The sequence below is a fragment of the Rhinoderma darwinii genome, chromosome 2, assembly GCF_050947455.1.
Source record: "Rhinoderma darwinii isolate aRhiDar2 chromosome 2, aRhiDar2.hap1, whole genome shotgun sequence".
NCBI lineage: Eukaryota > Metazoa > Chordata > Amphibia > Anura > Rhinodermatidae > Rhinoderma > Rhinoderma darwinii.
In genome coordinates this window covers 307,327,435-307,352,516 of record NC_134688.1, presented here as the reverse complement: position 1 = coordinate 307,352,516, position 25,082 = coordinate 307,327,435, and the positions used below count along the sequence as shown (strand labels likewise).

General features: G+C 41.8%; 115 pseudogenes; all 115 read right to left on the bottom strand.

The window, feature by feature from the left end:
- Nucleotides 1-136: 136 nt before the first annotated feature.
- Nucleotides 137-255, bottom strand: LOC142746318 (5S ribosomal RNA; annotated as a pseudogene).
- A 67-nt stretch (nt 256-322) lies between these two features.
- Nucleotides 323-441, bottom strand: LOC142746922 (5S ribosomal RNA; annotated as a pseudogene).
- A 67-nt stretch (nt 442-508) lies between these two features.
- On the bottom strand, nt 509-627 carry LOC142746229 (5S ribosomal RNA; annotated as a pseudogene).
- A 67-nt stretch (nt 628-694) lies between these two features.
- Nucleotides 695-813, bottom strand: LOC142744787 (5S ribosomal RNA; annotated as a pseudogene).
- A 67-nt stretch (nt 814-880) lies between these two features.
- Nucleotides 881-999, bottom strand: LOC142747844 (5S ribosomal RNA; annotated as a pseudogene).
- A 67-nt stretch (nt 1,000-1,066) lies between these two features.
- Nucleotides 1,067-1,185, bottom strand: LOC142746710 (5S ribosomal RNA; annotated as a pseudogene).
- Nucleotides 1,186-1,252: 67 nt separating this feature from the next.
- LOC142745748 (5S ribosomal RNA) lies at nt 1,253-1,371 on the bottom strand (annotated as a pseudogene).
- Nucleotides 1,372-1,438: 67 nt separating this feature from the next.
- LOC142746077 (5S ribosomal RNA) lies at nt 1,439-1,557 on the bottom strand (annotated as a pseudogene).
- A 67-nt stretch (nt 1,558-1,624) lies between these two features.
- Nucleotides 1,625-1,743, bottom strand: LOC142746060 (5S ribosomal RNA; annotated as a pseudogene).
- Nucleotides 1,744-1,810: 67 nt separating this feature from the next.
- Nucleotides 1,811-1,929, bottom strand: LOC142745896 (5S ribosomal RNA; annotated as a pseudogene).
- Nucleotides 1,930-1,996: 67 nt separating this feature from the next.
- On the bottom strand, nt 1,997-2,115 carry LOC142745519 (5S ribosomal RNA; annotated as a pseudogene).
- A 67-nt stretch (nt 2,116-2,182) lies between these two features.
- LOC142744312 (5S ribosomal RNA) lies at nt 2,183-2,301 on the bottom strand (annotated as a pseudogene).
- Nucleotides 2,302-2,368: 67 nt separating this feature from the next.
- LOC142745242 (5S ribosomal RNA) lies at nt 2,369-2,487 on the bottom strand (annotated as a pseudogene).
- A 67-nt stretch (nt 2,488-2,554) lies between these two features.
- On the bottom strand, nt 2,555-2,673 carry LOC142745922 (5S ribosomal RNA; annotated as a pseudogene).
- Nucleotides 2,674-2,740: 67 nt separating this feature from the next.
- LOC142744311 (5S ribosomal RNA) lies at nt 2,741-2,859 on the bottom strand (annotated as a pseudogene).
- Nucleotides 2,860-2,926: 67 nt separating this feature from the next.
- LOC142746056 (5S ribosomal RNA) lies at nt 2,927-3,045 on the bottom strand (annotated as a pseudogene).
- A 67-nt stretch (nt 3,046-3,112) lies between these two features.
- Nucleotides 3,113-3,231, bottom strand: LOC142745043 (5S ribosomal RNA; annotated as a pseudogene).
- A 67-nt stretch (nt 3,232-3,298) lies between these two features.
- On the bottom strand, nt 3,299-3,417 carry LOC142744310 (5S ribosomal RNA; annotated as a pseudogene).
- A 67-nt stretch (nt 3,418-3,484) lies between these two features.
- Nucleotides 3,485-3,603, bottom strand: LOC142743838 (5S ribosomal RNA; annotated as a pseudogene).
- Nucleotides 3,604-3,670: 67 nt separating this feature from the next.
- LOC142744659 (5S ribosomal RNA) lies at nt 3,671-3,789 on the bottom strand (annotated as a pseudogene).
- A 67-nt stretch (nt 3,790-3,856) lies between these two features.
- Nucleotides 3,857-3,975, bottom strand: LOC142743919 (5S ribosomal RNA; annotated as a pseudogene).
- Nucleotides 3,976-4,227: 252 nt separating this feature from the next.
- Nucleotides 4,228-4,346, bottom strand: LOC142743872 (5S ribosomal RNA; annotated as a pseudogene).
- Nucleotides 4,347-4,413: 67 nt separating this feature from the next.
- LOC142745736 (5S ribosomal RNA) lies at nt 4,414-4,532 on the bottom strand (annotated as a pseudogene).
- A 67-nt stretch (nt 4,533-4,599) lies between these two features.
- Nucleotides 4,600-4,718, bottom strand: LOC142747085 (5S ribosomal RNA; annotated as a pseudogene).
- A 67-nt stretch (nt 4,719-4,785) lies between these two features.
- On the bottom strand, nt 4,786-4,904 carry LOC142746055 (5S ribosomal RNA; annotated as a pseudogene).
- Nucleotides 4,905-4,971: 67 nt separating this feature from the next.
- On the bottom strand, nt 4,972-5,090 carry LOC142746254 (5S ribosomal RNA; annotated as a pseudogene).
- A 67-nt stretch (nt 5,091-5,157) lies between these two features.
- Nucleotides 5,158-5,276, bottom strand: LOC142747059 (5S ribosomal RNA; annotated as a pseudogene).
- A 439-nt stretch (nt 5,277-5,715) lies between these two features.
- Nucleotides 5,716-5,834, bottom strand: LOC142746978 (5S ribosomal RNA; annotated as a pseudogene).
- A 67-nt stretch (nt 5,835-5,901) lies between these two features.
- Nucleotides 5,902-6,020, bottom strand: LOC142747074 (5S ribosomal RNA; annotated as a pseudogene).
- Nucleotides 6,021-6,087: 67 nt separating this feature from the next.
- On the bottom strand, nt 6,088-6,206 carry LOC142746010 (5S ribosomal RNA; annotated as a pseudogene).
- A 67-nt stretch (nt 6,207-6,273) lies between these two features.
- On the bottom strand, nt 6,274-6,392 carry LOC142745724 (5S ribosomal RNA; annotated as a pseudogene).
- Nucleotides 6,393-6,459: 67 nt separating this feature from the next.
- On the bottom strand, nt 6,460-6,578 carry LOC142743918 (5S ribosomal RNA; annotated as a pseudogene).
- Nucleotides 6,579-6,645: 67 nt separating this feature from the next.
- Nucleotides 6,646-6,764, bottom strand: LOC142745110 (5S ribosomal RNA; annotated as a pseudogene).
- Nucleotides 6,765-6,831: 67 nt separating this feature from the next.
- LOC142744347 (5S ribosomal RNA) lies at nt 6,832-6,950 on the bottom strand (annotated as a pseudogene).
- A 67-nt stretch (nt 6,951-7,017) lies between these two features.
- On the bottom strand, nt 7,018-7,136 carry LOC142745488 (5S ribosomal RNA; annotated as a pseudogene).
- Nucleotides 7,137-7,203: 67 nt separating this feature from the next.
- On the bottom strand, nt 7,204-7,322 carry LOC142746889 (5S ribosomal RNA; annotated as a pseudogene).
- A 253-nt stretch (nt 7,323-7,575) lies between these two features.
- LOC142745712 (5S ribosomal RNA) lies at nt 7,576-7,694 on the bottom strand (annotated as a pseudogene).
- A 67-nt stretch (nt 7,695-7,761) lies between these two features.
- Nucleotides 7,762-7,880, bottom strand: LOC142743916 (5S ribosomal RNA; annotated as a pseudogene).
- A 67-nt stretch (nt 7,881-7,947) lies between these two features.
- Nucleotides 7,948-8,066, bottom strand: LOC142747848 (5S ribosomal RNA; annotated as a pseudogene).
- Nucleotides 8,067-8,319: 253 nt separating this feature from the next.
- On the bottom strand, nt 8,320-8,438 carry LOC142746807 (5S ribosomal RNA; annotated as a pseudogene).
- A 252-nt stretch (nt 8,439-8,690) lies between these two features.
- LOC142746045 (5S ribosomal RNA) lies at nt 8,691-8,809 on the bottom strand (annotated as a pseudogene).
- Nucleotides 8,810-9,248: 439 nt separating this feature from the next.
- LOC142746205 (5S ribosomal RNA) lies at nt 9,249-9,367 on the bottom strand (annotated as a pseudogene).
- A 67-nt stretch (nt 9,368-9,434) lies between these two features.
- On the bottom strand, nt 9,435-9,553 carry LOC142745365 (5S ribosomal RNA; annotated as a pseudogene).
- A 67-nt stretch (nt 9,554-9,620) lies between these two features.
- LOC142745814 (5S ribosomal RNA) lies at nt 9,621-9,739 on the bottom strand (annotated as a pseudogene).
- A 67-nt stretch (nt 9,740-9,806) lies between these two features.
- On the bottom strand, nt 9,807-9,925 carry LOC142745348 (5S ribosomal RNA; annotated as a pseudogene).
- Nucleotides 9,926-9,992: 67 nt separating this feature from the next.
- Nucleotides 9,993-10,111, bottom strand: LOC142744309 (5S ribosomal RNA; annotated as a pseudogene).
- Nucleotides 10,112-10,175: 64 nt separating this feature from the next.
- Nucleotides 10,176-10,294, bottom strand: LOC142745700 (5S ribosomal RNA; annotated as a pseudogene).
- A 67-nt stretch (nt 10,295-10,361) lies between these two features.
- On the bottom strand, nt 10,362-10,480 carry LOC142745687 (5S ribosomal RNA; annotated as a pseudogene).
- Nucleotides 10,481-10,547: 67 nt separating this feature from the next.
- LOC142747172 (5S ribosomal RNA) lies at nt 10,548-10,666 on the bottom strand (annotated as a pseudogene).
- Nucleotides 10,667-10,733: 67 nt separating this feature from the next.
- Nucleotides 10,734-10,852, bottom strand: LOC142745940 (5S ribosomal RNA; annotated as a pseudogene).
- Nucleotides 10,853-10,919: 67 nt separating this feature from the next.
- Nucleotides 10,920-11,038, bottom strand: LOC142746714 (5S ribosomal RNA; annotated as a pseudogene).
- Nucleotides 11,039-11,106: 68 nt separating this feature from the next.
- Nucleotides 11,107-11,223, bottom strand: LOC142747122 (5S ribosomal RNA; annotated as a pseudogene).
- Nucleotides 11,224-11,280: 57 nt separating this feature from the next.
- Nucleotides 11,281-11,399, bottom strand: LOC142746564 (5S ribosomal RNA; annotated as a pseudogene).
- A 67-nt stretch (nt 11,400-11,466) lies between these two features.
- Nucleotides 11,467-11,585, bottom strand: LOC142744504 (5S ribosomal RNA; annotated as a pseudogene).
- Nucleotides 11,586-11,652: 67 nt separating this feature from the next.
- Nucleotides 11,653-11,771, bottom strand: LOC142745713 (5S ribosomal RNA; annotated as a pseudogene).
- A 67-nt stretch (nt 11,772-11,838) lies between these two features.
- Nucleotides 11,839-11,957, bottom strand: LOC142745541 (5S ribosomal RNA; annotated as a pseudogene).
- A 67-nt stretch (nt 11,958-12,024) lies between these two features.
- On the bottom strand, nt 12,025-12,142 carry LOC142745704 (5S ribosomal RNA; annotated as a pseudogene).
- A 67-nt stretch (nt 12,143-12,209) lies between these two features.
- On the bottom strand, nt 12,210-12,328 carry LOC142745675 (5S ribosomal RNA; annotated as a pseudogene).
- Nucleotides 12,329-12,395: 67 nt separating this feature from the next.
- LOC142745600 (5S ribosomal RNA) lies at nt 12,396-12,514 on the bottom strand (annotated as a pseudogene).
- Nucleotides 12,515-12,581: 67 nt separating this feature from the next.
- LOC142746541 (5S ribosomal RNA) lies at nt 12,582-12,700 on the bottom strand (annotated as a pseudogene).
- A 67-nt stretch (nt 12,701-12,767) lies between these two features.
- LOC142746979 (5S ribosomal RNA) lies at nt 12,768-12,886 on the bottom strand (annotated as a pseudogene).
- A 67-nt stretch (nt 12,887-12,953) lies between these two features.
- On the bottom strand, nt 12,954-13,072 carry LOC142745664 (5S ribosomal RNA; annotated as a pseudogene).
- Nucleotides 13,073-13,139: 67 nt separating this feature from the next.
- Nucleotides 13,140-13,258, bottom strand: LOC142744642 (5S ribosomal RNA; annotated as a pseudogene).
- A 67-nt stretch (nt 13,259-13,325) lies between these two features.
- On the bottom strand, nt 13,326-13,444 carry LOC142744637 (5S ribosomal RNA; annotated as a pseudogene).
- A 67-nt stretch (nt 13,445-13,511) lies between these two features.
- On the bottom strand, nt 13,512-13,630 carry LOC142744484 (5S ribosomal RNA; annotated as a pseudogene).
- A 67-nt stretch (nt 13,631-13,697) lies between these two features.
- On the bottom strand, nt 13,698-13,816 carry LOC142747239 (5S ribosomal RNA; annotated as a pseudogene).
- A 67-nt stretch (nt 13,817-13,883) lies between these two features.
- Nucleotides 13,884-14,002, bottom strand: LOC142744719 (5S ribosomal RNA; annotated as a pseudogene).
- A 422-nt stretch (nt 14,003-14,424) lies between these two features.
- LOC142745095 (5S ribosomal RNA) lies at nt 14,425-14,543 on the bottom strand (annotated as a pseudogene).
- Nucleotides 14,544-14,796: 253 nt separating this feature from the next.
- On the bottom strand, nt 14,797-14,913 carry LOC142747121 (5S ribosomal RNA; annotated as a pseudogene).
- A 57-nt stretch (nt 14,914-14,970) lies between these two features.
- On the bottom strand, nt 14,971-15,089 carry LOC142746562 (5S ribosomal RNA; annotated as a pseudogene).
- A 67-nt stretch (nt 15,090-15,156) lies between these two features.
- On the bottom strand, nt 15,157-15,275 carry LOC142744503 (5S ribosomal RNA; annotated as a pseudogene).
- Nucleotides 15,276-15,342: 67 nt separating this feature from the next.
- Nucleotides 15,343-15,461, bottom strand: LOC142745711 (5S ribosomal RNA; annotated as a pseudogene).
- A 67-nt stretch (nt 15,462-15,528) lies between these two features.
- On the bottom strand, nt 15,529-15,647 carry LOC142747238 (5S ribosomal RNA; annotated as a pseudogene).
- Nucleotides 15,648-15,714: 67 nt separating this feature from the next.
- On the bottom strand, nt 15,715-15,833 carry LOC142744885 (5S ribosomal RNA; annotated as a pseudogene).
- A 422-nt stretch (nt 15,834-16,255) lies between these two features.
- LOC142746749 (5S ribosomal RNA) lies at nt 16,256-16,374 on the bottom strand (annotated as a pseudogene).
- Nucleotides 16,375-16,441: 67 nt separating this feature from the next.
- Nucleotides 16,442-16,560, bottom strand: LOC142746713 (5S ribosomal RNA; annotated as a pseudogene).
- Nucleotides 16,561-16,628: 68 nt separating this feature from the next.
- Nucleotides 16,629-16,745, bottom strand: LOC142747120 (5S ribosomal RNA; annotated as a pseudogene).
- Nucleotides 16,746-16,802: 57 nt separating this feature from the next.
- Nucleotides 16,803-16,921, bottom strand: LOC142746561 (5S ribosomal RNA; annotated as a pseudogene).
- Nucleotides 16,922-16,988: 67 nt separating this feature from the next.
- LOC142745346 (5S ribosomal RNA) lies at nt 16,989-17,107 on the bottom strand (annotated as a pseudogene).
- Nucleotides 17,108-17,174: 67 nt separating this feature from the next.
- LOC142745710 (5S ribosomal RNA) lies at nt 17,175-17,293 on the bottom strand (annotated as a pseudogene).
- A 67-nt stretch (nt 17,294-17,360) lies between these two features.
- LOC142747264 (5S ribosomal RNA) lies at nt 17,361-17,479 on the bottom strand (annotated as a pseudogene).
- Nucleotides 17,480-17,546: 67 nt separating this feature from the next.
- Nucleotides 17,547-17,664, bottom strand: LOC142745703 (5S ribosomal RNA; annotated as a pseudogene).
- A 67-nt stretch (nt 17,665-17,731) lies between these two features.
- LOC142745652 (5S ribosomal RNA) lies at nt 17,732-17,850 on the bottom strand (annotated as a pseudogene).
- A 67-nt stretch (nt 17,851-17,917) lies between these two features.
- LOC142745599 (5S ribosomal RNA) lies at nt 17,918-18,036 on the bottom strand (annotated as a pseudogene).
- Nucleotides 18,037-18,103: 67 nt separating this feature from the next.
- Nucleotides 18,104-18,222, bottom strand: LOC142746539 (5S ribosomal RNA; annotated as a pseudogene).
- A 67-nt stretch (nt 18,223-18,289) lies between these two features.
- Nucleotides 18,290-18,408, bottom strand: LOC142745436 (5S ribosomal RNA; annotated as a pseudogene).
- A 67-nt stretch (nt 18,409-18,475) lies between these two features.
- On the bottom strand, nt 18,476-18,594 carry LOC142745640 (5S ribosomal RNA; annotated as a pseudogene).
- A 67-nt stretch (nt 18,595-18,661) lies between these two features.
- On the bottom strand, nt 18,662-18,780 carry LOC142745590 (5S ribosomal RNA; annotated as a pseudogene).
- A 67-nt stretch (nt 18,781-18,847) lies between these two features.
- Nucleotides 18,848-18,966, bottom strand: LOC142745628 (5S ribosomal RNA; annotated as a pseudogene).
- A 67-nt stretch (nt 18,967-19,033) lies between these two features.
- LOC142744483 (5S ribosomal RNA) lies at nt 19,034-19,152 on the bottom strand (annotated as a pseudogene).
- A 67-nt stretch (nt 19,153-19,219) lies between these two features.
- On the bottom strand, nt 19,220-19,338 carry LOC142744297 (5S ribosomal RNA; annotated as a pseudogene).
- A 67-nt stretch (nt 19,339-19,405) lies between these two features.
- Nucleotides 19,406-19,524, bottom strand: LOC142744482 (5S ribosomal RNA; annotated as a pseudogene).
- Nucleotides 19,525-19,591: 67 nt separating this feature from the next.
- On the bottom strand, nt 19,592-19,710 carry LOC142747237 (5S ribosomal RNA; annotated as a pseudogene).
- A 67-nt stretch (nt 19,711-19,777) lies between these two features.
- Nucleotides 19,778-19,896, bottom strand: LOC142746967 (5S ribosomal RNA; annotated as a pseudogene).
- Nucleotides 19,897-20,312: 416 nt separating this feature from the next.
- LOC142745131 (5S ribosomal RNA) lies at nt 20,313-20,431 on the bottom strand (annotated as a pseudogene).
- Nucleotides 20,432-20,498: 67 nt separating this feature from the next.
- LOC142746120 (5S ribosomal RNA) lies at nt 20,499-20,617 on the bottom strand (annotated as a pseudogene).
- Nucleotides 20,618-20,684: 67 nt separating this feature from the next.
- Nucleotides 20,685-20,803, bottom strand: LOC142745777 (5S ribosomal RNA; annotated as a pseudogene).
- A 253-nt stretch (nt 20,804-21,056) lies between these two features.
- Nucleotides 21,057-21,175, bottom strand: LOC142745617 (5S ribosomal RNA; annotated as a pseudogene).
- A 67-nt stretch (nt 21,176-21,242) lies between these two features.
- On the bottom strand, nt 21,243-21,361 carry LOC142745427 (5S ribosomal RNA; annotated as a pseudogene).
- A 67-nt stretch (nt 21,362-21,428) lies between these two features.
- On the bottom strand, nt 21,429-21,547 carry LOC142746325 (5S ribosomal RNA; annotated as a pseudogene).
- A 67-nt stretch (nt 21,548-21,614) lies between these two features.
- On the bottom strand, nt 21,615-21,733 carry LOC142744786 (5S ribosomal RNA; annotated as a pseudogene).
- A 67-nt stretch (nt 21,734-21,800) lies between these two features.
- Nucleotides 21,801-21,919, bottom strand: LOC142747159 (5S ribosomal RNA; annotated as a pseudogene).
- Nucleotides 21,920-21,986: 67 nt separating this feature from the next.
- On the bottom strand, nt 21,987-22,105 carry LOC142743915 (5S ribosomal RNA; annotated as a pseudogene).
- A 253-nt stretch (nt 22,106-22,358) lies between these two features.
- Nucleotides 22,359-22,477, bottom strand: LOC142743914 (5S ribosomal RNA; annotated as a pseudogene).
- Nucleotides 22,478-22,730: 253 nt separating this feature from the next.
- Nucleotides 22,731-22,849, bottom strand: LOC142744956 (5S ribosomal RNA; annotated as a pseudogene).
- A 67-nt stretch (nt 22,850-22,916) lies between these two features.
- On the bottom strand, nt 22,917-23,035 carry LOC142745605 (5S ribosomal RNA; annotated as a pseudogene).
- A 67-nt stretch (nt 23,036-23,102) lies between these two features.
- On the bottom strand, nt 23,103-23,221 carry LOC142744785 (5S ribosomal RNA; annotated as a pseudogene).
- A 253-nt stretch (nt 23,222-23,474) lies between these two features.
- LOC142745030 (5S ribosomal RNA) lies at nt 23,475-23,593 on the bottom strand (annotated as a pseudogene).
- Nucleotides 23,594-23,660: 67 nt separating this feature from the next.
- Nucleotides 23,661-23,779, bottom strand: LOC142744932 (5S ribosomal RNA; annotated as a pseudogene).
- A 67-nt stretch (nt 23,780-23,846) lies between these two features.
- LOC142745637 (5S ribosomal RNA) lies at nt 23,847-23,965 on the bottom strand (annotated as a pseudogene).
- A 67-nt stretch (nt 23,966-24,032) lies between these two features.
- Nucleotides 24,033-24,151, bottom strand: LOC142744274 (5S ribosomal RNA; annotated as a pseudogene).
- A 67-nt stretch (nt 24,152-24,218) lies between these two features.
- On the bottom strand, nt 24,219-24,337 carry LOC142743878 (5S ribosomal RNA; annotated as a pseudogene).
- A 67-nt stretch (nt 24,338-24,404) lies between these two features.
- Nucleotides 24,405-24,523, bottom strand: LOC142744891 (5S ribosomal RNA; annotated as a pseudogene).
- Nucleotides 24,524-24,590: 67 nt separating this feature from the next.
- Nucleotides 24,591-24,709, bottom strand: LOC142745087 (5S ribosomal RNA; annotated as a pseudogene).
- Nucleotides 24,710-24,962: 253 nt separating this feature from the next.
- Nucleotides 24,963-25,081, bottom strand: LOC142746431 (5S ribosomal RNA; annotated as a pseudogene).
- Between the last annotated feature and the right edge of the window lies 1 nt (nt 25,082).

Below are 25,082 nucleotides of genomic sequence, written 5' to 3'. Positions count from 1 at the left end.
AGGCCTTAAGCTGTGTAACTTCTGCGATCTGACGAGAGCAGGCACATTCAGCTTAGAATGGCCATTGACATTAAAAGCCTTTATCCATAGTCCTATTTAATCTATTGTGAAACAAAATCTAAACAACATAATAAAAAGCCAACCGCACCACGGATTCCCAGACAGTCTCCCACACTGGTACTAGCGAGGCCTTAAGCTGTGTAACTTCTGCGATCTGACGAGAGTAGGGACATTCAGCTTAGAATGGCCATTGACATTAAAAGCCTTAATCCAAAGTCCTATTTAATCTATTGTGAAACAAAATCTAAACAACATAATAAAAAGTCAACCGCACCACGGATTCACAGACAGTCTCCCACACTGGTACTAGCGAGGCCTTAAGCTGTGTAACTTCTGCGATCTGACGAGAGTAGGGACATTCAGCTTAGAATGGCCATTGACATTAAAAGCCTTAATCCAAAGTCCTATTTAATCTATTGTGAAACAAAATCTAAACAAAATAATAAAACGGCAACCACACCACGGATTCCCAGACAGTCTCCCACACTGGTACTAGCGAGGCCTTAAGCTGTGTAACTTCTGCGATCTGACGAGAGCAGGGACATTCAGCTTAGAATGGCCATTGACATTAAATGCTTTAATCCATAGTCCTTTTTAATCGATTGTGAAACAAAATCTAAACGACATAATAAAAATTCAACCGCACCACGGATTCCCAGACAGTCTCCCACACTGGTACTAGCGAGGCCTTAAGCTGTGTAACTTCTGCGATCTGACGAGAGCAGGCACATTCAGCTTAGAATGGCCATTGACGTTAAATGCTTTAATCCATAGTCCTATTTAATCTATTGTGAAACAAAATCTAAACAACATAATAAAAAGTCAACCGCACCACGTATTCCCAGACAGTCTCCCACACTGGTACTAGCGAGGCCTTAAGCTGTGTAACTTCTGCGATCTGACGAGAGCAGGGACATTCAGCTTAGAATGGCCATTGACATTAAATGCCTTAATCCATAGTCCTATTTAATCTATTGTGAAACAAAATCTAAACGACATAATAAAAAGTCAACCGCACCACGGATTCTCAGACAGTCTCCCACAATTGTACTAGCGAGGCGTTAAGCTGCATAATTTCTGCGATCTAACGAGAGCAGGCACATTCAGCTTAGAATGGCCATTGACATTAAATGCTTTAATCCATAGTCCTTTTTAATCGATTGTGAAACAAAATCTAAACGACATAATAAAAAGTCAACCGCACCACGGATTCCCAGACAGTCTCCCACACTGGTACTAGCGAGGCCTTAAGCTGTGTAACTTCTGCGATCTGACGAGAGCAGGCACATTCAGCTTAGAATGGCCATTGACATTAAAAGCCTTAATCCATAGTCCTATTTAATCTATTGTGAAACAAAATCTAAACAACATAATAAAAAGTCAACCGCACCACGGATTCCCAGACAGTCTCCCACACTGGTACTAGCGAGGCCTTAAGCTGTGTAACTTCTGCAATCTGACGAGAGCAGGGACATTCAGCTTAGAATTGCCATTGACATTAAATGCTTTAATCCATAGTCCTTTTTAATCGATTGTGAAACAAAATCTAAACGACATAATAAAAATTCAACCGCACCACGGATTCCCAGACAGTCTCCCACACTGGTACTAGCGAGGGCTTAAGCTGTGTAACTTCTGCGTTCTGACGAGAGCAGGCACATTCAGCTTAGAATGGCCATTGACGTTAAATGCTTTAATCCATAGTCCTATTTAATCTATTGTGAAACAAAATCTAAACGACATAATAAAAAGTCAACCGCACCACGGATTCCCAGACAGTCTCCCACACTGGTACTAGCGAGGCCTTAAGCTGTGTAACTTCTGCGATCTGACGAGAGTAGGGACATTCAGCTTAGAATGGCCATTGACATTAAAAGCCTTAATCCAAAGTCCTATTTAATCTATTGTGAAACAAAATCTAAACAAAATAATAAAACGGCAACCGCACCACGGATTCCCAGACAGTCTCCCACACTGGTACTAGCGAGGCCTTAAGCTGTGTAACTTCTGCGATCTGACGAGAGCAGGGACATTCAGCTTAGAATGGCCATTGACATTAAATGCTTTAATCCATAGTCCTTTTTAATCGATTGTGAAACAAAATCTAAACGACATAATAAAAATTCAACCGCACCACGGATTCCCAGACAGTCTCCCACACTGGTACTAGCGAGGCCTTAAGCTGTGTAACTTCTGCGTTCTGACGAGAGCAGGCACATTCAGCTTAGAATGGCCATTGACGTTAAATGCTTTAATCCATAGTCCTATTTAATCTATTGTGAAGCAAAATCTAAACGACATAATAAAAAGTCAACCGCACCACGGATTCCCAGACAGTCTCCCACACTGGTACTAGCGAGGCCTTAAGCTGTGTAACTTCTGCGATCTGACGAGAGCAGGGACATTCAGTTTAGAATGGCCATTGACATTAAATGCTTTAATCCATAGTCCTTTTTAATCGATTGTGAAACAAAATCTAAACGACATAATAAAAAGTCAACCGCACCACGGATTTCCAAACAGTCTCCCACACAGGTACTAGCGAGGCCTTAAGCTGTCTAACTTCTGCGATCTGACGAGAGCAGGGACATTCAGCTTAGAATGGCCATTGACATTTAATGCTTTAATCCATAGTCCTTTTTAATCGATTGTGAAACAAAATCTAAACGACATAATAAAAATTCAACCGCACCACGGATTCCCAGACAGTCTCCCACACTGGTACTAGCGAGGCCTTAAGCTGTGTAACTTCTGCGTTCTGACGAGAGCAGGCACATTCAGCTTAGAATGGCCATTGACGTTAAATGCTTTAATCCATAGTCCTATTTAATCTATTGTGAAACAAAATCTAAACGACATAATAAAAAGTCAACCGCACCACGGATTCCCAGACAGTCTCCCACACTGGTCCTAGCGAGGCCTTAAGCTGTGTAACTTCTGCGATCTGACGAGAGCAGGCACATTCAGCTTAGAATGGCCATTGACATTAAAAGCCTTAATCTATAGTCCTATTTAATCTATTGTGAAACAAAATCTAAACAACATAATAAAAAGTCAACCGTACCACGGATTCCCAGACAGTCTCCCACACTGGTACTAGCGAGGCCTTAAGCTGTGTAACTTCTGCGATCTGACGAGAGCAGGGACATTCAGCTTAGAATGGCCATTGACATTAAATGCTTTAATCCATAGTCCTTTTTAATCGATTGTGAAACAAAATCTAAACGACATAATAAAAATTCAACCGCACCACGGATTCCCAGACAGTCTCCCACACTGGTACTAGCGAGGCCTTAAGCTGTGTAACTTCTGCGTTCTGACGAGAGCAGGCACATTCAGCTTAGAATGGCCATTGACATTAAATGCTTTAATCCATAGTCCTATTTAATCTATTGTGAAACAAAATCTAAACGACATAATAAAAAGTCAACCACACCACGGATTCCCAGACAGTCTCCCACACTGGTACTAGCGAGGCCTTAAGCTGTGTAACTTCTGCGTTCTGACGAGAGCAGGCACATTCAGCTTAGAATGGCCATTGACGTTAAATGCTTTAATCCATAGTCCTATTTAATCTATTGTGAAACAAAATCTAAACGACATAATAAAAAGTCAACCGCACCACGGATTCCCAGACAGTCTCCCACACTAGTACTAGCGAGGCCTTAAGCTGTGTAACTTCTGCGATCTGACAAGAGCAGGCACATTCAGCTTAGAATGGCCATTGACATTAAATGCTTTAATCCATAGTCCTTTTTAATTGATTGTGAAACAAAATCTAAACGACATAATAAAAAGTCAACCGCACCACGGATTCCCAGACAGTCTCCCACACTGGTACTAGCGAGGCCTTAAGCTGTGTAACTTCTGCGATCTGACGAGAGCAGGGACATTCAGCTTAGAATGGCCATTGACATTAAATGCTTTAATCCATAGTCCTTTTTAATCGATTGTGAAACAAAATCTAAACGACATAATAAAAATTCAACCGCACCACGGATTCCAGACAGTCTACCACACTGGTACTAGCGAGGCGTTAAGCTATGTAACTTCTGCGATCTAACGAGAGCAGGCACATTCAGCTTAGAATGGCCATTGACATTAAATGCTTTAATCCATAGTCCTTTTTAATCGATTGTGAAACAAAATCTAAACGACATAATAAAAAGTCAACCGCACCACGGATTCCCAGACAGTCTCCCACACTGGTACTAGCGAGGCCTTAAGCTGTGTAACTTCTGCGTTCTGACGAGAGCAGGCACATTCAGCTTAGAATGGCCATTGACGTTAAATGCTTTAATCCATAGTCCTATTTAATCTATTGTGAAACAAAATCTAAACGACATAATAAAAAGTCAACCGCACCACGGATTCCCAGACAGTCTCCCACACTGGTACTAGCGAGGCCTTAAGCTGTGTAACTTCTGCGATCTGACGAGAGCAGGCACATTCAGCTTAGAATGGCCATTGACATTAAATGCTTTAATCCATAGTCCTTTTTAATCGATTGTGAAACATAATCTAAACGACATAATAAAAAGTCAACCGCACCAAGGATTCCCAGACAGTCTCCCACACTGGTACTAGCGGGGCCTTAAAATGTGTAACTTCTGCGATCTGACGAGAGCAGGCACATTCAGCTTAGAATGGCCATTGACATTAAATGCTTTAATCCATAGTCCTTTTTAATCGATTGTGAAACAAAATCTAAACGACATAATAAAAAGTCAACCGCACCACGGATTCCCAGACAGTCTCCCACACTGGTACTAGCGAAGCCTTAAGCTGTGTAACTTCTGCGATCTGACGAGATCAGGGACATTCAGCTTAGAATGGCCATTGACATTAAATGCTTTAATCCATAGTCCTTTTTAATCGATTGTGAAACAAAATCTAAACGACATAATAAAAATTCAACCGCACCACGGATTCCCAGACAGTCTCCCACACTGGTACTAGCGAGGCCTTAAGCTGTGTAACTTCTGCGATCTGACGAGAGCTGGCACATTCAGCTTAGAATGGCCATTGACATTAAATGCTTAAATCCATAGTCCTTTTTAATCGATTGTGAAACAAAATCTAAACGACATAATAAAAATTTAACCGCACCACAGATTCCAAGACAGTCTCCCACACTGGTACTAGCGAGGCCTTAAGCTGTGTAACTTCTGCGTTCTGACGAGAGCAGGCACATTCAGCTTAGAATGGCCATTGACGTTAAATCCTTTAATCCATAGTCCTATTTAATCTATTGTGAAACAAAATCTAAACTACATAATAAAAAGTCAAGCGCACCACGGATTCCCAGATAGTCTCCCACACTGGTACTAGCGAGGCCTTAAGCTGTGTAACTTCTGCGATCTGACGAGAGCAGGGACATTCAGCTTAGAATGGCCATTGACATTAAATGCTTTAATCCATAGTCCTTTTTAATCGATTGTGAAACAAAATCTAAACAACATAATAAAAAGTCAACCGCACCACGGATTCCCAGACAGTCTCACACACTGGTACTCGCGAGGCCTTAAGCTGTGTTACTTCTGTGATCTGACGAGAGCAGGCACATTCAGTTTAGAATGGCCATTGACATTAAATGCTTTAATCCATAGTCCTTTTTAATCGATTGTGAAACAAAATCTAAACGACATAATAAAAAGTCAACCGCACCACGGATTCTCAGACAGTCTCCCACACTGGTACTAGCGAGGCCTTAAGCTGTGTAACTTCTGCGATCTGACGAGATCAGGGACATTCAGCTTAGAATTGCCATTGACATTAAATGCTTTAATCCATAGTCCTTTTTAATCGATTGTGAAACAAAATCTAAACGACATAATAAAAATTCAACCGCACCACGGATTCCCAGACAGTCTCCCACACTGGTTCTAGCGAGGCCTTAAGCTGTGTAACTTCTGCGATCTGACGAGAGCAGGCACATTCAGCTTAGAATGGCCATTGACGTTGAATGCTTTAATCCATAGTCCTATTTAATCTATTGTGAAACAAAATCTAAACGACATAATCAAAGGTCAACCGCACCACGGATTCCCAGACAGTCTCCCACACTGGTACTAGCGAGGCGTTAAGCTGTGTAACTTCTGCGATCTAACGAGAGCAGGCACATTCAGCTTAGAATGGCCATTGACATTAAATGCTTTAATCCATAGTCCTTTTTAATTGATTGTGAAACAAAATCTAAACGACATAATAAGAAGTCAACCGCACCACGGATTCCCAGACAGTCTCCCACACTGGTACTAGCGAGGCCTTAAGCTGTGTAACTTCTGCGATCTGACGAGAGCAGGCACATTCAGCTTAGAATGGCCATTGACATTAAAAGCCTTAATCCATAGTCCTATTTAATCTATTGTGAAACAAAATCTAAACGACATAATAAAAAGTCAACCGCACCACGGATTCCCAGACAGTCTCCCACACTGGTACTAGCGAGGCCTTAAGCTGTGTAACTTCTGCGATCTGACGAGAGCAGGGACATTCAGCTTAGAATGGCCATTGACATTAAATGCTTTAATCCATAGTCCTTTTTAATCGATTGTGAAACAAAATCTAAACGACATAATAAAAATTCAACCGCACCACGGATTCCCAGACAGTCTCCCACACTGGTACTAGCGAGGCCTTAAGCTGTGTAACTTCTGCGTTCTGACGAGAGCAGGCACATTCAGCTTAGAATGGCCACTGACGTTAAATGCTTTAATCCATAGTCCTATTTAATCTATTGTGAAACAAAATCTAAACGACATAATAAAAAGTCAACCACACCATGGATTCCCAGACAGTCTCCCACACTGGTACTAGCAAGGCCTTAAGCTGTGTAACTTCTGCGATCTGACGAGAGCAGGCACATTCAGCTTAGAATGGCCATTGACATTAAATGCTTTAATCCATAGTCCTTTTTAATCGATTGTGAAACAAAATCTAAACGACATAATAAAAAGTCAACCGCACCACGGATTCCCAGACAGTCTCCCACACTGGTATTAGCGAGGCCTTAAGCTGTGTAACTTCTGCGATCTGACGAGAGCAGGGACATTCAGCTTAGAATGGCCATTGACATTAAATGCTTTAATCCATAGTCCTTTTTAATCGATTGTGAAACAAAATCTAAACGACATAATAAAAATTCAACCGCACCACGGATTCCCAGACAGTCTCCCACACTGGTACTAGCGAGGCCTTAAGCTGTGCAACTTCTGCGATCTGACGAGAGCAGGGACATTCAGCTTAGAATGGCCATTGACATTAAATGTTTTAATCCATAGTCCTTTTTAATCTATTGTGAAACAAAATCTAAAAGACATAATAAATATTCAACCCCTCCACTGATTCCCAAACAGTCTCCCACACTGGTACTAGCGAGGCCTTAAGCTGTGTAACTTATGCGATCTGACGAGAGCAGGCACATTCAGCTTAGAATGGCCATTGACGTTAAATGCTTTAATCCATAGTCCTATTTAATCTATTGTGAAACAAAATCTAAACGACATAATAAAAAGTCAACCGCACCACGGATTCCCAGACAGTCTCCCACACTGGTACTAGCGAGGCCTTAAGCTGTGTAACTTCTGCGATCTGACGAGAGCAGGCACATTCAGCTTAGAATGGCCATTGACATTAAATGCTTTAATCCATAGTCCTTTTAAATCGATTGTGAAACAAAATTTAAACGACATAATAAAAAGTCAACCGCACCACGGATTCCCAGACAGTCTCCCACACTGGTACTAGCGAGGCCTTAAGCTGTGTAACTTCTGCGATCTGACGAGAGCAGGGACATTCAGCTTAGAATGGCCATTGACATTAAATGCTTTAATCCATAGTCCTTTTTAATCGATTGTGAAACAAAATCTAAACGACCTAATAAAAAGTCAACCGCACCACGGATTCCCAGACAGTCTCCCACACTGGTACTAGCGAGGCCTTAAGCTGTGTAACTTCTGCGATCTGACGAGAGCAGGCACATTCAGCTTAGAATGGCTATTGACGTTAAATGCTTTAATCCATAGTCCTATTTAATCTATTGTGAAACAAAATCTAAACAACATAATAAAAAGTAAACCGCACCACGGATTCCCAGACAGTCTCCCACACTGGTACTAGCGAGGCCTTAAGCTGTGTAACTTCTGCATGCTGACGAGAGTAGGCACATTCAGCTTAGAATGGCCATTGACATTAAAAGCCTTAATCCATAGTCCTATTTAATCTATTGTGAAACAAAATCTAAACAACATAATAAAAAGTCAACCGCACCACGGATTCCCAGACAGTCTCCCACACTTGTACTAGCGAGGCCTTAAGCTGTGTAACTTCTGCGATTTGACGAGAGCAGGGACATTCAGCTTAGAATGGCCATTGACATTAAATGCTTTAATCCATAGTCCTTTTTAATCGATTGTGAAACAAAATCTAAACGACATAATAAAAATTCAACCGCACCACGGATTCCCAGACAGTCTCCCACACTGGTACTAGTGAGTCCTTAAGCTGTGTAACTTCTGCGTTCTGACGAAAGCAGGCACATTCAGCTTAGAATGGCCATTGCAATAAATGCTTTAATCCATAGTCCTATTTAATCTATTGTGAAACAAAATCTAAACGACATAATAAAAAGTCAACCGCACCACGGATTCCCAGACAGTCTCCCACACTTGTACTAGCGAGGCCTTAAGCTGTGTAACTTCTGCGTTCTGACGAGAGCAGGGACATTTAGCTTAGAATGGCCATTGACATTAAATGCTTTAATCCATAGTCCTTTTTAATCGATTGTGAAACAAAATCTAAACGACATAATAGAAATTCAACTGCAACACGGATTTCCAGACAGTCTCCCACACTGGTACTAGCGAGGCCTTAAGCTGTGTAACTTTTGCGATCTGACGAGAGCAGGCACATTGAGTTTAGAATGGCCATTGACTTTAAATGCTTTAATCCATAGTCCTATTTAATCTATTGTGAAACAAAATCTAAACGACATAATAAAAAGTAAACCGCACCACGGATTCCCAGACAGTCTCCCACACTGGCACTAGTGAGGCGTTAAGCTGTGTAACTTCTGCGATCTGACGAGAGCAGGCACATTCAGCTTAGAAGGGCCATTGACATTAAAAGCCTTAATCCATAGTCCTATTTAATCTATTGTGAAACATAATCTAAACAACATAATAAAAAGTCAACCGCACCACGGATTCCCAGACAGTCTCCCACACTGGTACTAGCGAGACCTTAAGCTGTGTAACTTCTGCGACCTGACGAGAGCAGGGACATTCAGCTTAGAATGGCCATTGACATTAAATGCTTTAATCCATAGTCCTTTTTAATCGATTGTGAAACAAAATCTAAACGACATAATAAAAGTTCAAACGCACCACGGATTCCCAGACAGTCTCCCACACTGGTACTAGCGAGGCCTTAAGCTGTGTAACTTCTGCGTTCTGACGAGAGCAGGCACATTCAGCTTAGAATGGCCATTGACGTTAAATGCTTTAATCCATAGTCCTATTTAATCTATTGTGAAACAAAATCTAAACGACATAATAAAAAGTCTACCGCACCACGGATTCCCAGACAGTCTCCCACACTGGTACTAGTGAGGCCTTAAGTTGTGTAACTTCTGCGATCTGACGAGAGCAGGCACATTCAGCTTAGAATGGCCATTGACGTTAAATGCTTTAATCCATAGTCCTATTTAATCTATTGTGAAACAAAATCTAAACGACATAATAAAAAGTCAACCGCACCACGGATTCCCAGACAGTCTCCCACACTGGTACTAGCGAGGCCTTAAGCTGTGTAACTTCTGCGATCTGACGAGAGCAGGGACATTCAGCTTAGAATGATAATTGACATTAAATTCTTTAATCCATAGTCCTTTTTAATCGATTGTGAAACAAAATCTAAACGACATAATAAAAATTCAACCGCACCACGGATTCCCAGACAGTCTCCCACACTGGTACTAGCGAGGCCTTAAGCTGTGTAACTTCTGCGTTCTGACGAGAGCAGGCACATTCAGCTTAGAATGGCCATTGACGTTAAATGCTTTAATCCATAGTCCTATTTAATCTATTGTGAAACAAAATCTAAACATAATAAAAAGTCAACCGCACCACGGATTCCCAGACAGTCTCCCACACTGGTACTAGCGAGGCCTTAAGCTGTGTAACTTCTGCGATCTGACGAGAGCAGGCACATTCAGCTTAGAATGGCCATTGACGTTAAATGCTTTAATCCATAGTCCTATTTAATCTATTGTGAAACAAAATCTAAACGACATAATAAAAAGTCAACCGCACCACGGATTCCCAGACAGTCTCCCACACTGGTACTAGCGAGGCCTTAAGCTGTGTAACTTCTGCGATCTGACGAGAGCAGGCACATTCAGCTTAGAATGGCCATTGACGTTAAATGCTTTAATCCATAGTCCTATTTAATCTATTGTGAAACAAAATCTAAACGACATAATAAAAAGTCAACCGCACAACGGATTCCCAGACAGTCTCCCACACTGGTACTAGCGAGGCCTTAAGCTGTATAACTTCTGCGATTTAACGAGAGCAGGCACATTCAGCTTAGAATGGCCATTGACATTAAATGCTTTAATCCATAGTCCTATTTAATCTATTGTGAAAAAAAATCTAAACAACATAATAAAAAGTCAACCGCACCACGGATTCCCAGACAGTCTCCCACACTGGTACTAGAGAGGCCTTAAGCTGTGTAACTTCTGCGATCTGACGAGAGCAGGGACATTCAGCTTAAAATGGCCATTGACATTAAATGCTTTAATCCATAGTCCTTTTTAATCGATTGTGAAACAAAATCTAAATGACATAATAAAAATTCAACCGCACCACGGATTCCCAGACAGTCTCCCACACTGGTACTAGCGAGGCCTTAAGCTGTGTAACTTCTGCGTTCTGACGAGAGCTGGCACATTCAGCTTAGAACGGCCATTGACGTTAAATGCTTTAATCCATAGTCCTATTTAATCTATTGTGAAACAAAATCTATACGACATAATAAAAAGTCAAACGCACCACGGATTCCCAGACAGTCTCCCACACTGGTACTAGCGAGGCCTTAAGCTGTGTAACTTCTGCGATCTGACGAGAGCAGGCACATTCAGCTTAGAATGGCCATTGACATTAAAAGCCTTAATCCATAGTCCTATTTAATCTATTGTGAAACAAAATAATAAAAAGTCAACCGCACCACGGATTCCCAGACAGTCTCCCACACTGGTATTAGCGAGACCTTAAGCTGTGTAACTTCTGCGATCTGACGAGAGCAGGGACATTCAGCTTAGAATGGCCATTGACATCAAATGCTTTAACCCATAGTCCTTTTTAATCGATTGTGAAACAAAATCTAAACGACATAATAAAAATTCAACCGCACCACGGATTCCCAGAAAGTCTCCCACACTGGTACTAGCGAGGCCTTAAGCTGTGTAACTTCTGCGTTCTGACGAGAGCAGGGACATTCAGCTTAGAATGGCCATTGACGTTAAATGCTTTAATCCATAGTCCTATTTAATCTATTGTGAAACAAAATCTAAACGACATAATAAAAATTCAACCGCACCACGGATTCCCAGACAGTCTCCCACACTGGTACTAGCGAGGCCTTAAGCTGTGTAACTTCTGCATTCTGACGAGAGCAGGCACATTCAGCTTAGAATGGCCATTGACGTTAAATGCTTTAATCCATAGTCCTATTTAATCTATTGTGAAACAAAATCTAAACGACATAATAAAAATTCAACCGCACCACGGATTCCCAGACAGTCTCCCACACTGGTACTAGCGAGGCCTTAAGCTGTGTAACTTCTGCGATCTGACGAGAGCAGGCACATTCAGCTTAGAATAGCCATTGACATTAAAAGCCTTAATCCATAGTCCTATTTAATCTATTGTGAAACAAAATCTAAACAACATAATAAAAAGTCAACCGCACCACGGATTCCCAGACAGTCTCCCAAATGGTACTAGCGAGGCCCTAAGCTGTGTAACTTCTGCGATCTGACGAGAGCAGGCACATTCAGCTTAGAATGGCCATTGACATTAAATGCTTTAATCCATAGTCTTTTTTAATCGATTGTGAAACAAAATCTAAACGACATAATAAAAAGTCAACCGCACCACGGATTCCCAGACAGTCTCCCACACTGGTACTAGCGAGGCCTTAAGCTGTGTAACTTCTGCGATCTGACGAGAGCAGGCACATTCAGCTTAGAATGGCCATTGACATTAAAAGCCTTAATCCATAGTCCTATTTAATCTATTGTGAAACAAAATCTAAACATCATAATAAAAAGTCAACCGCACCACGGATTCCCAGACAGTCTCCCACACTGGTACTAGCGAGGCCTTAAGCTGTGTAACTTCTGCGATCAGACGAGAGCAGGGACATTGAGCTTAGAATGGCCATTGACATTAAATGCTTTAATCCATAGTCCTTTTTAATCGATTGTGAAACAAAATCGAAACGACATAATAAAAATTCAACCGCAACACGGATTCCCAGACAGTCTCCCACACTGGTACTAGCGAGGCCTTAAGCTGTGTAACTTCTGCGTTCTGACGAGAGCAGGCACGTTCAGCTTAGAATGGCCATTGACATTAAATGCTTTAATCCATAGTCCTTTTTAATCGATTGTGAAACAAAATCTAAACGACATAATAAAAAGTCAACCACACCACGGATTCCCAGACAGTCTCTCACACTGGTACTAGCGAGGCCTTTAGCTGTGTAACTTCTGCGATCTGACGAGAGCAGGGACATTCAGCTTAGAATGGCCATTGACACTAAATGCTTTAATCCATAGTCCTATTTAATCTATTGTGAAACAAAATCTAAACGACATAATAAAAAGTCAACCGCACCACGGATTCCCAGACAGTCTCCCACACTGGTACTAGCGAGGCCTTAAGCTGTGTAACTTCTGCGATCTGACGAGAGCAGGCACATTCAGCTTAGAATGGCCATTGACATTAAATGCTTTAATCCACAGTCCTTTTTAATCGATTGTGAAACAAAATCTAAACGACATAATAAAAAGGCAACCGCACCACGGATTCCCAGACAGTCTCCCACACTGGTACTAGCGAGGCCTTAAGCTGTGTAACTTCTGCGATCTGACGAGAGCAGGGACTTTCAGCTTAGAATGGCTATTGACATTAAATGCTTTAATCCATAGTCCTTTTTAATCGATTGTGAAACAAAATCTAAACGACATAATAAAAAGTCAACCGCACCACGGATTCCCAGACAGTCTCCCAAACTGGTACTAGCGAAGCCTTAAGCTGTGTAACTTCTGCGATCTGACGAGAGCAGGCACATTCAGCTTAGAATGGCCATTGACATTAAATGCTTTAATCCACAGTCCTTTTTAATCGATTGTGAAACAAAATCTAAACGACATAATAAAAAGGCAACCGCACCACGGATTCCCAGACAGTCTCCCACACTGGTACTAGCGAGGCCTTAAGCTGTGTAACTTCTGCGATCTGACGAGAGCAGGGACTTTCAGCTTAGAATGGCCATTGACATCAAATGCTTTAATCCATAGCCCTTTTTAATCGATTGTGAAACAAAATCTAAACGACATAATAAAAAGTCAACCGCACCACGGATTCCCAGACAGTCTCCCACACTGGTACTAGCGAGGTTTTAAGCTGTGTAACTTCTGCGATCTGACGAGAGCAGGCACATTCAGCTTAGAATGGCCATTCACATTAAAAGCCTTAATCCATAGTCCTATTTAATCTATTGTGAAACAAAATCTAAACAACATAATAAAAAGTCAACCGCACCACGGATTCCCAGACAGTCTCCCACACTGGTACTAGCGAGGCCTTAATCTGTGTAACTTCTGCGATCTGACGAGAGCAGGCACATTCAGCTTAGAATGGCCATTGACGTTAAATGCTTTAATCCATAGTCCTATTTAATCTAAACGACATAATAAAAAGGCAACCGCACCACGGATTCCCAGACAGTCTCCCACACTGGTACTAGCGAGGCTTTAAGTTGTGTAACTTCTGCGAACTACCGAGAGCAGGCACATTCAGCTTAGAATGGCCATTGACATTAAATGCTTTAATCCATAGTCCTTTTTAATCGATTGTGAAACAAAATCTAAACGACATAATAAAAAGGCAACCGCTCCACGGATTCCCAGACAGTCTCCCACACTGGTACTAGCGAGGTTTTAAGCTGTGTAACTTCTGCGATCTGACGAGAGCAGGCACATTCAGCTTAGAATGGCCATTCACATTAAAAGCCTTAATCCATAGTCCTATTTAATCTATTGTGAAAAAAAATCTAAACAACATAATAAAAAGTCAACCGCACCACGGATTCCCAGACAGTCTCCCACACTGGTACTAGCGAGGCCTTAAGCTGTGTAACTTCTGCGATCTGACGAGAGCAGGGACATTCAGCTTAAAATGGCCATTGACATTAAATGCTTTAATCCATAGTCCTTTTTAATCGATTGTGAAACAAAATCTAAATGACATAATAAAAATTCAACCGCACCACGGATTCGCAGACAGTCTCCCACACTGGTACTAGCGAGGCCTTAAGCTGTGTAACTTCTGCGTTCTGACGAGAGCTGGCACATTCAGCTAAGAACGGCCATTACGTTAAATGCTTTAATCCATAGTCCTATTTAATCTATTGTGAAACAAAATCTATACGACATAATAAAAAGTCAAACGCACCACGGATTCCCAGACAGTCTCCCACACTGGTACTAGCGAGGCCTTAAGCTGTGTAACTTCTGCGATCTGACGAGAGCAGGCACATTCAGCTTAGAATGGCCATTGACATTAAAAGCCTTAATCCATAGTCCTATTTAATCTATTGTGAAACAAAATAATAAAAAGTCAACCGCACCACGGATTCCCAGACAGTCTCCCACACTGGTATTAGCGAGACCTTAAGCTGTGTAACTTCTGCGATCTGACGAGAGCAGGGACATTCAGCTTAGAATGGCCATTGACATTAAATGCTTTAATCCATAGTCCTTTTTAATCGATTGTGAAACAAAATCTAAACGACATAATAAAAATTCAACCGCACCACGGATTCCCAGAAAGTCTCCCACACTGGTACTAGCGAGGCCTTAAGCTGTGTAACTTCTGCGTTCTGACGAGAGCAGGGACATTCAGCTTAGAATGGCCATTGACGTTAAATGCTTTAATCCATAGTCCTATTTAATCTATTGTGAAACAAAATCTAAACGACATAATAAAAATTCAACCGCACCACGGATTCCCAGACAGTCTCCCACACTGGTACTAGCGAGGCCTTAAGCTGTGTAACTTCTGCATTCTGACGAGAGCAGGCACATTCAGCTTAGAATGGCCATTGACGTTAAATGCTTTAATCCATAGTCCTTTTTAATCGATTGTGAAACAAAATCTAAACGACATAATAAAAAGTCAACCGCACCACGGATTCCCAGACAGTCTCCCACACTGGTACTAGCGAGGTTTTAAGCTGTGTAACTTCTGCGATCTGACGAGAGCAGGCACATTCAGCTTAGAATGGCCATTCACATTAAAAGCCTTAATCCATAGTCCTATTTAATCTATTGTGAAACAAAATCTAAACAACATAATAAAAAGTCAACCGCACCACGGATTCCCAGACAGTCTCCCACACTGGTACTAGCGAGGCCTTAATCTGTGTAACTTCTGCGATCTGACGAGAGCAGGAACATTCAGCTTAGAATGGCCATTGACGTTAAATGCTTTAATCCATAGTCCTATTTAATCTAAACAACATAATAAAAAGGCAACCGCACCACGGATTCCCAGACAGTCTCCCACACTGGTACTAGCGAGGCTTTAAGTTGTGTAACTTCTGCGAACTACCGAGAGCAGGCACATTCAGCTTAGAATGGCCATTGACATTAAATGCTTTAATCCATAGTCCTTTTTAATCGATTGTGAAACAAAATCTAAACGACATAATAAAAAGGCAACCGCTCCACGGATTCCCAGACAGTCTCCCACACTGGTACTAGCGAGGTTTTAAGCTGTGTAACTTCTGCGATCTGACGAGAGCAGGCACATTCAGCTTAGAATGGCCATTCACATTAAAAGCCTTAATCCATAGTCCTATTTAATCTATTGTGAAAAAAAATCTAAACAACATAATAAAAAGTCAACCGGACCACGGATTCCCAGACAGTCTCCCACACTGGTACTAGCGAGGCCTTAAGCTGTGTAACTTCTGCGATCTGACGAGAGCAGGGACATTCAGCTTAAAATGGCCATTGACATTAAATGCTTTAATCCATAGTCCTTTTTAATCGATTGTGAAACAAAATCTAAATGACATAATAAAAATTCAACCGCACCACGGATTCCCAGACAGTCTCCCACACTGGTACTAGCGAGGCCTTAAGCTGTGTAACTTCTGCGTTCTGACGAGAGCTGGCACATTCAGCTTAGAACGGCCATTGACGTTAAATGCTTTAATCCATAGTCCTATTTAATCTATTGTGAAACAAAATCTATACGACATAATAAAAAGTCAAACGCACCACGGATTCCCAGACAGTCTCCCACACTGGTACTAGCGAGGCCTTAAGCTGTGTAACTTCTGCGATCTGACGAGAGCAGGCACATTCAGCTTAGAATGGCCATTGACATTAAAAGCCTTAATCCATAGTCCTATTTAATCTATTGTGAAACAAAATAATAAAAAGTCAACCGCACCACGGATTCCCAGACAGTCTCCCACACTGGTATTAGCGAGACCTTAAGCTGTGTAACTTCTGCGATCTGACGAGAGCAGGGACATTCAGCTTAGAATGGCCATTGACATTAAATGCTTTAATCCATAGTCCTTTTTAATCGATTGTGAAACAAAATCTAAACGACATAATAAAAATTCAACCGCACCACGGATTCCCAGAAAGTCTCCCACACTGGTACTAGCGAGGCCTTAAGCTGTGTAACTACTGCGTTCTGACGAGAGCAGGGACATTCAGCTTAGAATGGCCATTGACGTTAAATGCTTTAATCCATAGTCCTATTTAATCTATTGTGAAACAAAATCTAAACGACATAATAAAAATTCAACCGCACCACGGATTCCCAGACAGTCTCCCACACTGGTACTAGCGAGGCCTTAAGCTGTGTAACTTCTGCATTCTGACGAGAGCAGGCACATTCAGCTTAGAATGGCCATTGACGTTAAATGCTTTAATCCATAGTCCTATTTAATCTATTGTGAAACAAAATCTAAACGACATAATAAAAATTCAACCGCACCACGGATTCCCAGACAGTCTCCCACACTGGTACTAGCGAGTCCTTAAGCTGTGTAACTTCTGCGATCTGACGAGAGCAGGCACATTCAGCTTAGAATAGCCATTGACATTAAAAGCCTTAATCCATAGTCCTATTTAATCTATTGTGAAACAAAATCTAAACAACATAATAAAAAGTCAACCGCACCACGGATTCCCAGACAGTCTCCCAAATGGTACTAGCGAGGCCCTAAGCTGTGTAACTTCTGCGATCTGACGAGAGCAGGCACATTCAGCTTAGAATGGCCATTGACATTAAATGCTTTAATCCATAGTCTTTTTTAATCGATTGTGAAACAAAATCTAAACGACATAATAAAAAGTCAACCGCACCACGGATTCCCAGACAGTCTCCCACACTGGTACTAGCGAGGCCTTAAGCTGTGTAACTTCTGCGATCTGACGAGAGCAGGCACATTCAGCTTAGAATGGCCATTGACATTAAAAGCCTTAATCCATAGTCCTATTTAATCTATTGTGAAACAAAATCTAAACATCATAATAAAAAGTCAACCGCACCACGGATTCCCAGACAGTCTCCCACACTGGTACTAGCGAGGCCTTAAGCTGTGTAACTTCTGCGATCAGACGAGAGCAGGGACATTGAGCTTAGAATGGCCATTGACATTAAATGCTTTAATCCATAGTCCTTTTTAATCGATTGTGAAACAGAATCGAAACGACATAATAAAAATTCAACCGCAACACGGATTCCCAGACAGTCTCCCACACTGGTACTAGCGAGGCCTTAAGCTGTGTAACTTCTGCGTTCTGACGAGAGCAGGCACGTTCAGCTTAGAATGGCCATTGACATTAAATGCTTTAATCCATAGTCCTTTTTAATCGATTGTGAAACAAAATCTAAACGACATAATAAAAAGTCAACCACACCACGGATTCCCAGACAGTCTCCCACACTGGTACTAGCGAGGCCTTTAGCTGTGTAACTTCTGCGATCTGACGAGAGCAGGGACATTCAGCTTAGAATGGCCATTGACACTAAATGCTTTAATCCATAGTCCTATTTAATCTATTGTGAAACAAAATCTAAACGACATAATAAAAAGTCAACCGCACCACGGATTCCCAGACAGTCTCCCACACTGGTACTAGCGAGGCCTTAAGCTGTGTAACTTCTGCGATCTGACGAGAGCAGGCACATTCAGCTTAGAATGGCCATTGACATTAAATGCTTTAATCCACAGTCCTTTTTAATCGATTGTGAAACAAAATCTAAACGACATAATAAAAAGGCAACCGCACCACGGATTCCCAGACAGTCTCCCACACTGGTACTAGCGAGGCCTTTAGCTGTGTAACTTCTGCGATCTGACGAGAGCAGGGACATTCAGCTTAGAATGGCCATTGACACTAAATGCTTTAATCCATAGTCCTATTTAATCTATTGTGAAACAAAATCTAAACGACATAATAAAAAGTCAACCGCACCACGGATTCCCAGACAGTCTCCCACACTGGTACTAGCGAGGCCTTAAGCTGTGTAACTTCTGCGATCTGACGAGAGCAGGCACATTCAGCTTAGAATGGCCATTGACATTAAATGCTTTAATCCACAGTCCTTTTTAATCGATTGTGAAACAAAATCTAAACGACATAATAAAAAGGCAACCGCACCACGGATTCCCAGACAGTCTCCCACACTGGTACTAGCGAGGCCTTAAGCTGTGTAACTTCTGCGATCTGACGAGAGCAGGGACTTTCAGCTTAGAATGGCCATTGACATTAAATGCTTTAATCCATAGTCCTTTTTAATCGATTGTGAAACAAAATCTAAACGACATAATAAAAAGTCAACCGCACCACGGATTCCCAGACAGTCTCCCACACTGGTACTAGCGAAGCCTTAAGCTGTGTAACTTCTGCGATCTGACGAGAGCAGGCACATTCAGCTTAGAATGGCCATTGACATTAAATGCTTTAATCCACAGTCCTTTTTAATCGATTGTGAAACAAAATCTAAACGACATAATAAAAAGGCAACCGCACCACGGATTCCCAGACAGTCTCCCACACTGGTACTAGCGAGGCCTTAAGCTGTGTAACTTCTGCGATCTGACGAGAGCAGGGACTTTCAGCTTAGAATGGCCATTGACATCAAATGCTTTAATCCATAGTCCTTTTTAATCGATTGTGAAACAAAATCTAAACGACATAATAAAAAGTCAACCGCACCACGGATTCCCAGACAGTCTCCCACACTGGTACTAGCGAGGTTTTAAGCTGTGTAACTTCTGCGATCTGACGAGAGCAGGCACATTCAGCTTAGAATGGCCATTCACATTAAAAGCCTTAATCCATAGTCCTATTTAATCTATTGTGAAACAAAATCTAAACAACATAATAAAAAGTCAACCGCACCACGGATTCCCAGACAGTCTCCCACACTGGTACTAGCGAGGCCTTAATCTGTGTAACTTCTGCGATCTGACGAGAGAAGGCACATTCAGCTTAGAATGGCCATTGACGTTAAATGCTTTAATCCATAGTCCTATTTAATCTAAACAACATAATAAAAAGGCAACCGCACCACGGATTCCCAGACAGTCTCCCACACTGGTACTAGCGAGGCTTTAAGTTGTGTAACTTCTGCGAACTACCGAGAGCAGGCACATTCAGCTTAGAATGGCCATTGACATTAAATGCTTTAATCCATAGTCCTTTTTAATCGATTGTGAAACAAAATCTAAACGACATAATAAAAAGGCAACCGCTCCACGGATTCCCAGACAGTCACTGGTACTAGCGAGGTTTTAAGCTGTGTAACTTCTGCGATCTGACGAGAGCAGGCACATTCAGCTTAGAATGGCCATTCACATTAAAAGCCTTAATCCATAGTCCTATTTAATCTATTGTGAAACAAAATGTAAACAACATAATAAAAAGTCAACCGCACCACGGATTCCCAGACAGCCTCCCACACTGGTACTAGCGAGGCCTTAAGCTGTGTAACTTCTGCGTTCTGACGAGAGCAGGCACATTCAGCTTAGAATGGCCATTGATGTTAAATGCTTTAATCCATAGTCCTATTTAATCTATTGTGAAACAAAATCTAAACGACATAATAAAAAGTCAACCGCACCACGGATTCCCAGACAGTCTCCCACACTGATACTAGCGAGGCCCTAAGCTGTGTAACTTCTGAGATCTGACGAGAGCAGGCACTTTCAGCTTAGAATGGCCATTGACATTAAATGCTTTAATCCATAGTCCTTTTTAATCGATTGTGAAACAAAATCTAAACGACATAATAAAAAGGCAACCGCACCACGGATTCCCAGACAGTCTCCCACACTGGTACTAGCGAGGCCTTAAGCTGTGTAACTTCTGCAATCTGACGAGAGCAGGCACATTCAGCTTAGAATGGCCATTGACGTTAAATGCTTTAATCCATAGTCCTATTTAATCTATTGTGAAACAAAATCTAAACGACAAAATAAAAAGTCAACCGCACCACGGATTCCCAGACAGTCTCCCACACTGGTACTAGCGATGCGTTAAGCTGTGTAACTTCTGCGATCTAACGAGAGCAGGCACATTCAGCTTAGAATGGCCATTGACATTAAATGCTTTAATCCATAGTCCTTTTTAATCGATTGTGAAACAAAATCTAAACGACATAATAAAAAGTCAACCGCACCACGGATTCCCAGACAGTCTCCCACACTGGTACTAGCGAGGCCTTAAGCTGTGTAACTTCTGCGATCTGACGAGAGCAGGCACATTCAGCTTAGAATGGCCATTGACATTAAAAGCCTTAATCCATAGTCCTATTTAATCTATTGTGAAACAAAATCTAAACAACATAATAAAAAGTCAACCGCACCACGGATTCCCAGACAGTCTCCCACACTGGTACTAGGGAGGCCCTAAGCTGTGTAACTTCTGCGATCTGACGAGAGCAGGCACATTCAGCTTAGAATGGCCATTGACATTAAATGCTTTAATCCATAGTCCTTTTTAATCGATTGTGAAACAAAATCTAAACGACATAATAAAAAGGCAACTGCACCACGGATTCCCAGACAGTCTCCCACACTGGTACTAGCGAGGCCTTAAGGTGTGTAACTTCTGCGATCTGACGAGAGCAGGGACATTCAGCTTAGAATGGCCATTGACATTAAATGCTTTAATCCATAGTCCTTTTTAATCTATTGTGAAACAAAATCTAAACGACATAATAAAAATTCAACCGCACCACGGATTCCCAGACAGTCTCCCACACTGGTACTAGCGAGGCCTTAAGCTGTGTAACTTCTGCGATCTGACGAGAGCAGGCACATTCAGCTTAGAATGGCCATTGACATGAAATGTTTTAATCCATAGTCCTATTTAATCTATTGTGAAACAAAATCTAAACGACATAATAAAAAGTCAACCGCACCACGGATTCCCAGACAGTCTCCCACACTGGTACTAGCGAGGCGTTAAGTTGTGTAACTTCTGCGATCTAACGAGAGCAGGCACATTCAGCTTAGAATGGCCATTGACATTAAATGCTTTAATCCATAGTCCTTTTTAATCGATTGTGAAACAAAATCTAAACGACATAATAAAAAGTCAACCGCACCACGGATTCCCAGACAGTCTCCCACACTGGTACTAGCGAGGCCTTAAGCTGTGTAACTTCTGCGATCTGACGAGAGCAGGGACATTCAGCTTAGAATGGCCATTGACATTAAATGCTTTAATCCATATTCCTTTTTAATCGATTGTGAAACAAAATCTAAACGACATAATAAAAATTCAACCGCACCACGGATTACCAGACAGTCTCCCACACTGGTATTAGCGAGGGCTTAAGCTGTGTAACTTCTGCGTTCTGACGAGAACAGGCACATTCAGCTTAGAATGGCCATTGACGTTAAATGCTTTAATCCATAGTCCTATTTAATCTATTGTGAAACAAAATCTAAATGACATAATAAAAAGTCAACCGCACCACGGATTCCCAGACAGTCTCCCACACTGGTACTAGCGAGGCCTTAAGCTGTGTAACTTCTGCGATCTGACGAGAGCAGGGACATTCAGCTTAGAATGGCCATTGACATTAAATGCTTCAATCCATAGTCCTTTTTAATCGATTGTGAAACAAAATCTAAACGACATAATAAAAATTCAACCGCACCACGGATTCCCAGACAGTCTCCCACACTGGTACTAGCGAGGCCTTAAGCTGTGTAACTTCTGCGATGTGACGAGAGCAGGCACATTCAGCTTAGAATGGCCATTGACATTAAATGCTTTAATCCATAGTCCTTTTTAATCGAATGTGAAACAAAATCTAAACGACACAATAAAAAGTCAACCGCACCACGGATTCCCAGACAGTCTCCCACACTGGTACTAGCGAGGACCTAAGCTGTGTAACTTCTGCGATCTGATGAGAGCAGGCACATTCAGCTTAGAATGGCCATTGACATTAAATGCTTTAATCCATAGCCCTTTTTAATCGATTGTGAAACAAAATCTAAACGACATAATAAAAAGTCAACCGCACCACGGATTCCCAGACAGTCTCCCACACTGGTACTAGCGAGGCCTTAAGCTGTGTAACTTCTGCGATCTGACGAGAGCAGGCACATTCAGCTTAGAATGGCCATTGACATTAAATGCTTTAATCCATAGTCCTTTTTAATCGATTGTGAAACAAAATCTAAACGACATAATAAAAATTCAACCGCACCACGGATTCCCAGACAGTCTCCCACACTGGTACTAGCGAGGCCTTAAGCTGTGTAACTTCTGCGATCTGACGAGAGCAGGCACATTCAGCTTAGAATGGCCATTGACGTTAAATGCTTTAATCCATAGTCCTATTTAATCTATTGTGAAACAAAATCTAAACGACATAATAAAAAGGCAACCGCACCACGGATTCCAAGACAGTCTCCCACACTGGTACTAGCAAGGCGTTAAGCTGTGTAACTTCTGCGATCTGACGAGAGCTGGGACATTCAGCTTAGAATGGCCATTGACATTAAATGCTTTAATCCATAGTCCTATTTAATCTATTGTGAAACAAAATCTAAACGACATAATAAAAAGTCAGCCGCACCACGGATTCCCAGACAGTCTCCCACACTGGTACTAGCGAGGCCTTAAGCTGTGTAACTTCTGCGATCTGACGAGAGCAGGCACATTCAGCTTAGAATGGCCATTGACATTAAATGCTTTAATCCATAGTCCTTTTTAATCGATTGTGAAACAAAATCTAAACGACACAATAAAAAGTCAACCGCACCACGGATTCCCAGACAGTCTCCCACACTGGTACTAGCAAGGCCTTAAGCTGTGTAACTTCTGCGATCTGACGAGAACAGGCACATTCAGCTTAGAATGGCCATTGACATTAAAAACCTTAATCCATAGTCCTATTTAATCTATTGTGAAACAAAATCTAAACAACATAATAAAAAGTCAACCGCACCATGGATTCCCAGACAGCCTCCCACACTGGTACTAGCGAGGCCTTAAGCTGTGTAACTTCTGCGTTCTGACGAGAGCAGGCACATTCAGCTTAGAATGGCCATTGACGTTAAATGCTTTAATCCATAGTCCTATTTAATCTATTGTGAAACAAAATCTAAACAACATAATAAAAAGTCAACCGCACCACGGATTCCCAGATAGCCTCCCACTCTGGTACTAGCGAGGCCTTGAGCTGTGTAACTTCTGCGATCTGACGAGAGCAGGCACATTCAGCTTAGAATGGCCATTGACATTAAAAGACTTAATCCATAGTCCTATTTAATCTATTGTGAAACAAAATCTAAACAACATAATAAAAAGTCAACCGCACCACGGATTCCCAGACAGTCTCCCACACTGGTACTAGCGAGGCCCTAAGCTGTGTAACTTCTGCGATCTGACGAGAGCAGGCACATTCAGCTTAGAATGGCCATTGACATTAAATGCTTTAATCCATAGTCCTTTTTAATCGATTGTGAAACAAAATCTAAACGACATAATAAAAAGTCAACCGCACCACGGATTCCCAGACAGTCCCCCACACTGGTACTAGCGAGGCCTTAAACTGTGTAACTTCTGCGATCTGACGAGAGCAGGGACATTCAGCTTAGAATGGCCATTGACATTAAATGCTTTAATCCATAGTCCTTTTTAATCGATTGTGAAACAAAATCTAAACGACATAATAAAAAGTCAACTGCACCACGGATTCCCAGACAGTCTCCCACACTGGTACTAGCGAGGCCTTAAGCTGTGTAACTTCTGCGATCTGACGAGGGCAGGCACATTCAGCTTAGAATGGCCATTGACTTTAAATGCTTTAATCCATAGTCCTTTTTAATCGATTGTGAAACAAAATCTAAACTACATAATAAAAAGTCAACCGCACCACGGATTCCCAGACAGTCTCCCACACTGGTACTAGCGAGGGCTTAAGCTGTGTAACTTCTGCGATATGACGAGAGCAGGCACATTCAACTTAGAATGGCCATTGACATTAAATGCTTTAATCCATAGTCCTTTTTAATCGATTGTGAAACAAAATCTAAACGACATAATAAAAAGTCATCCGCACCACGGATTCCCAGACAGTCTCCCACACTGGTACTAGCGAGGCCTTAAGCTGTGTAACTTCTGCAATCTGACGAGAGCAGGCACATTCAGCTTAGAATGGCCATTGACA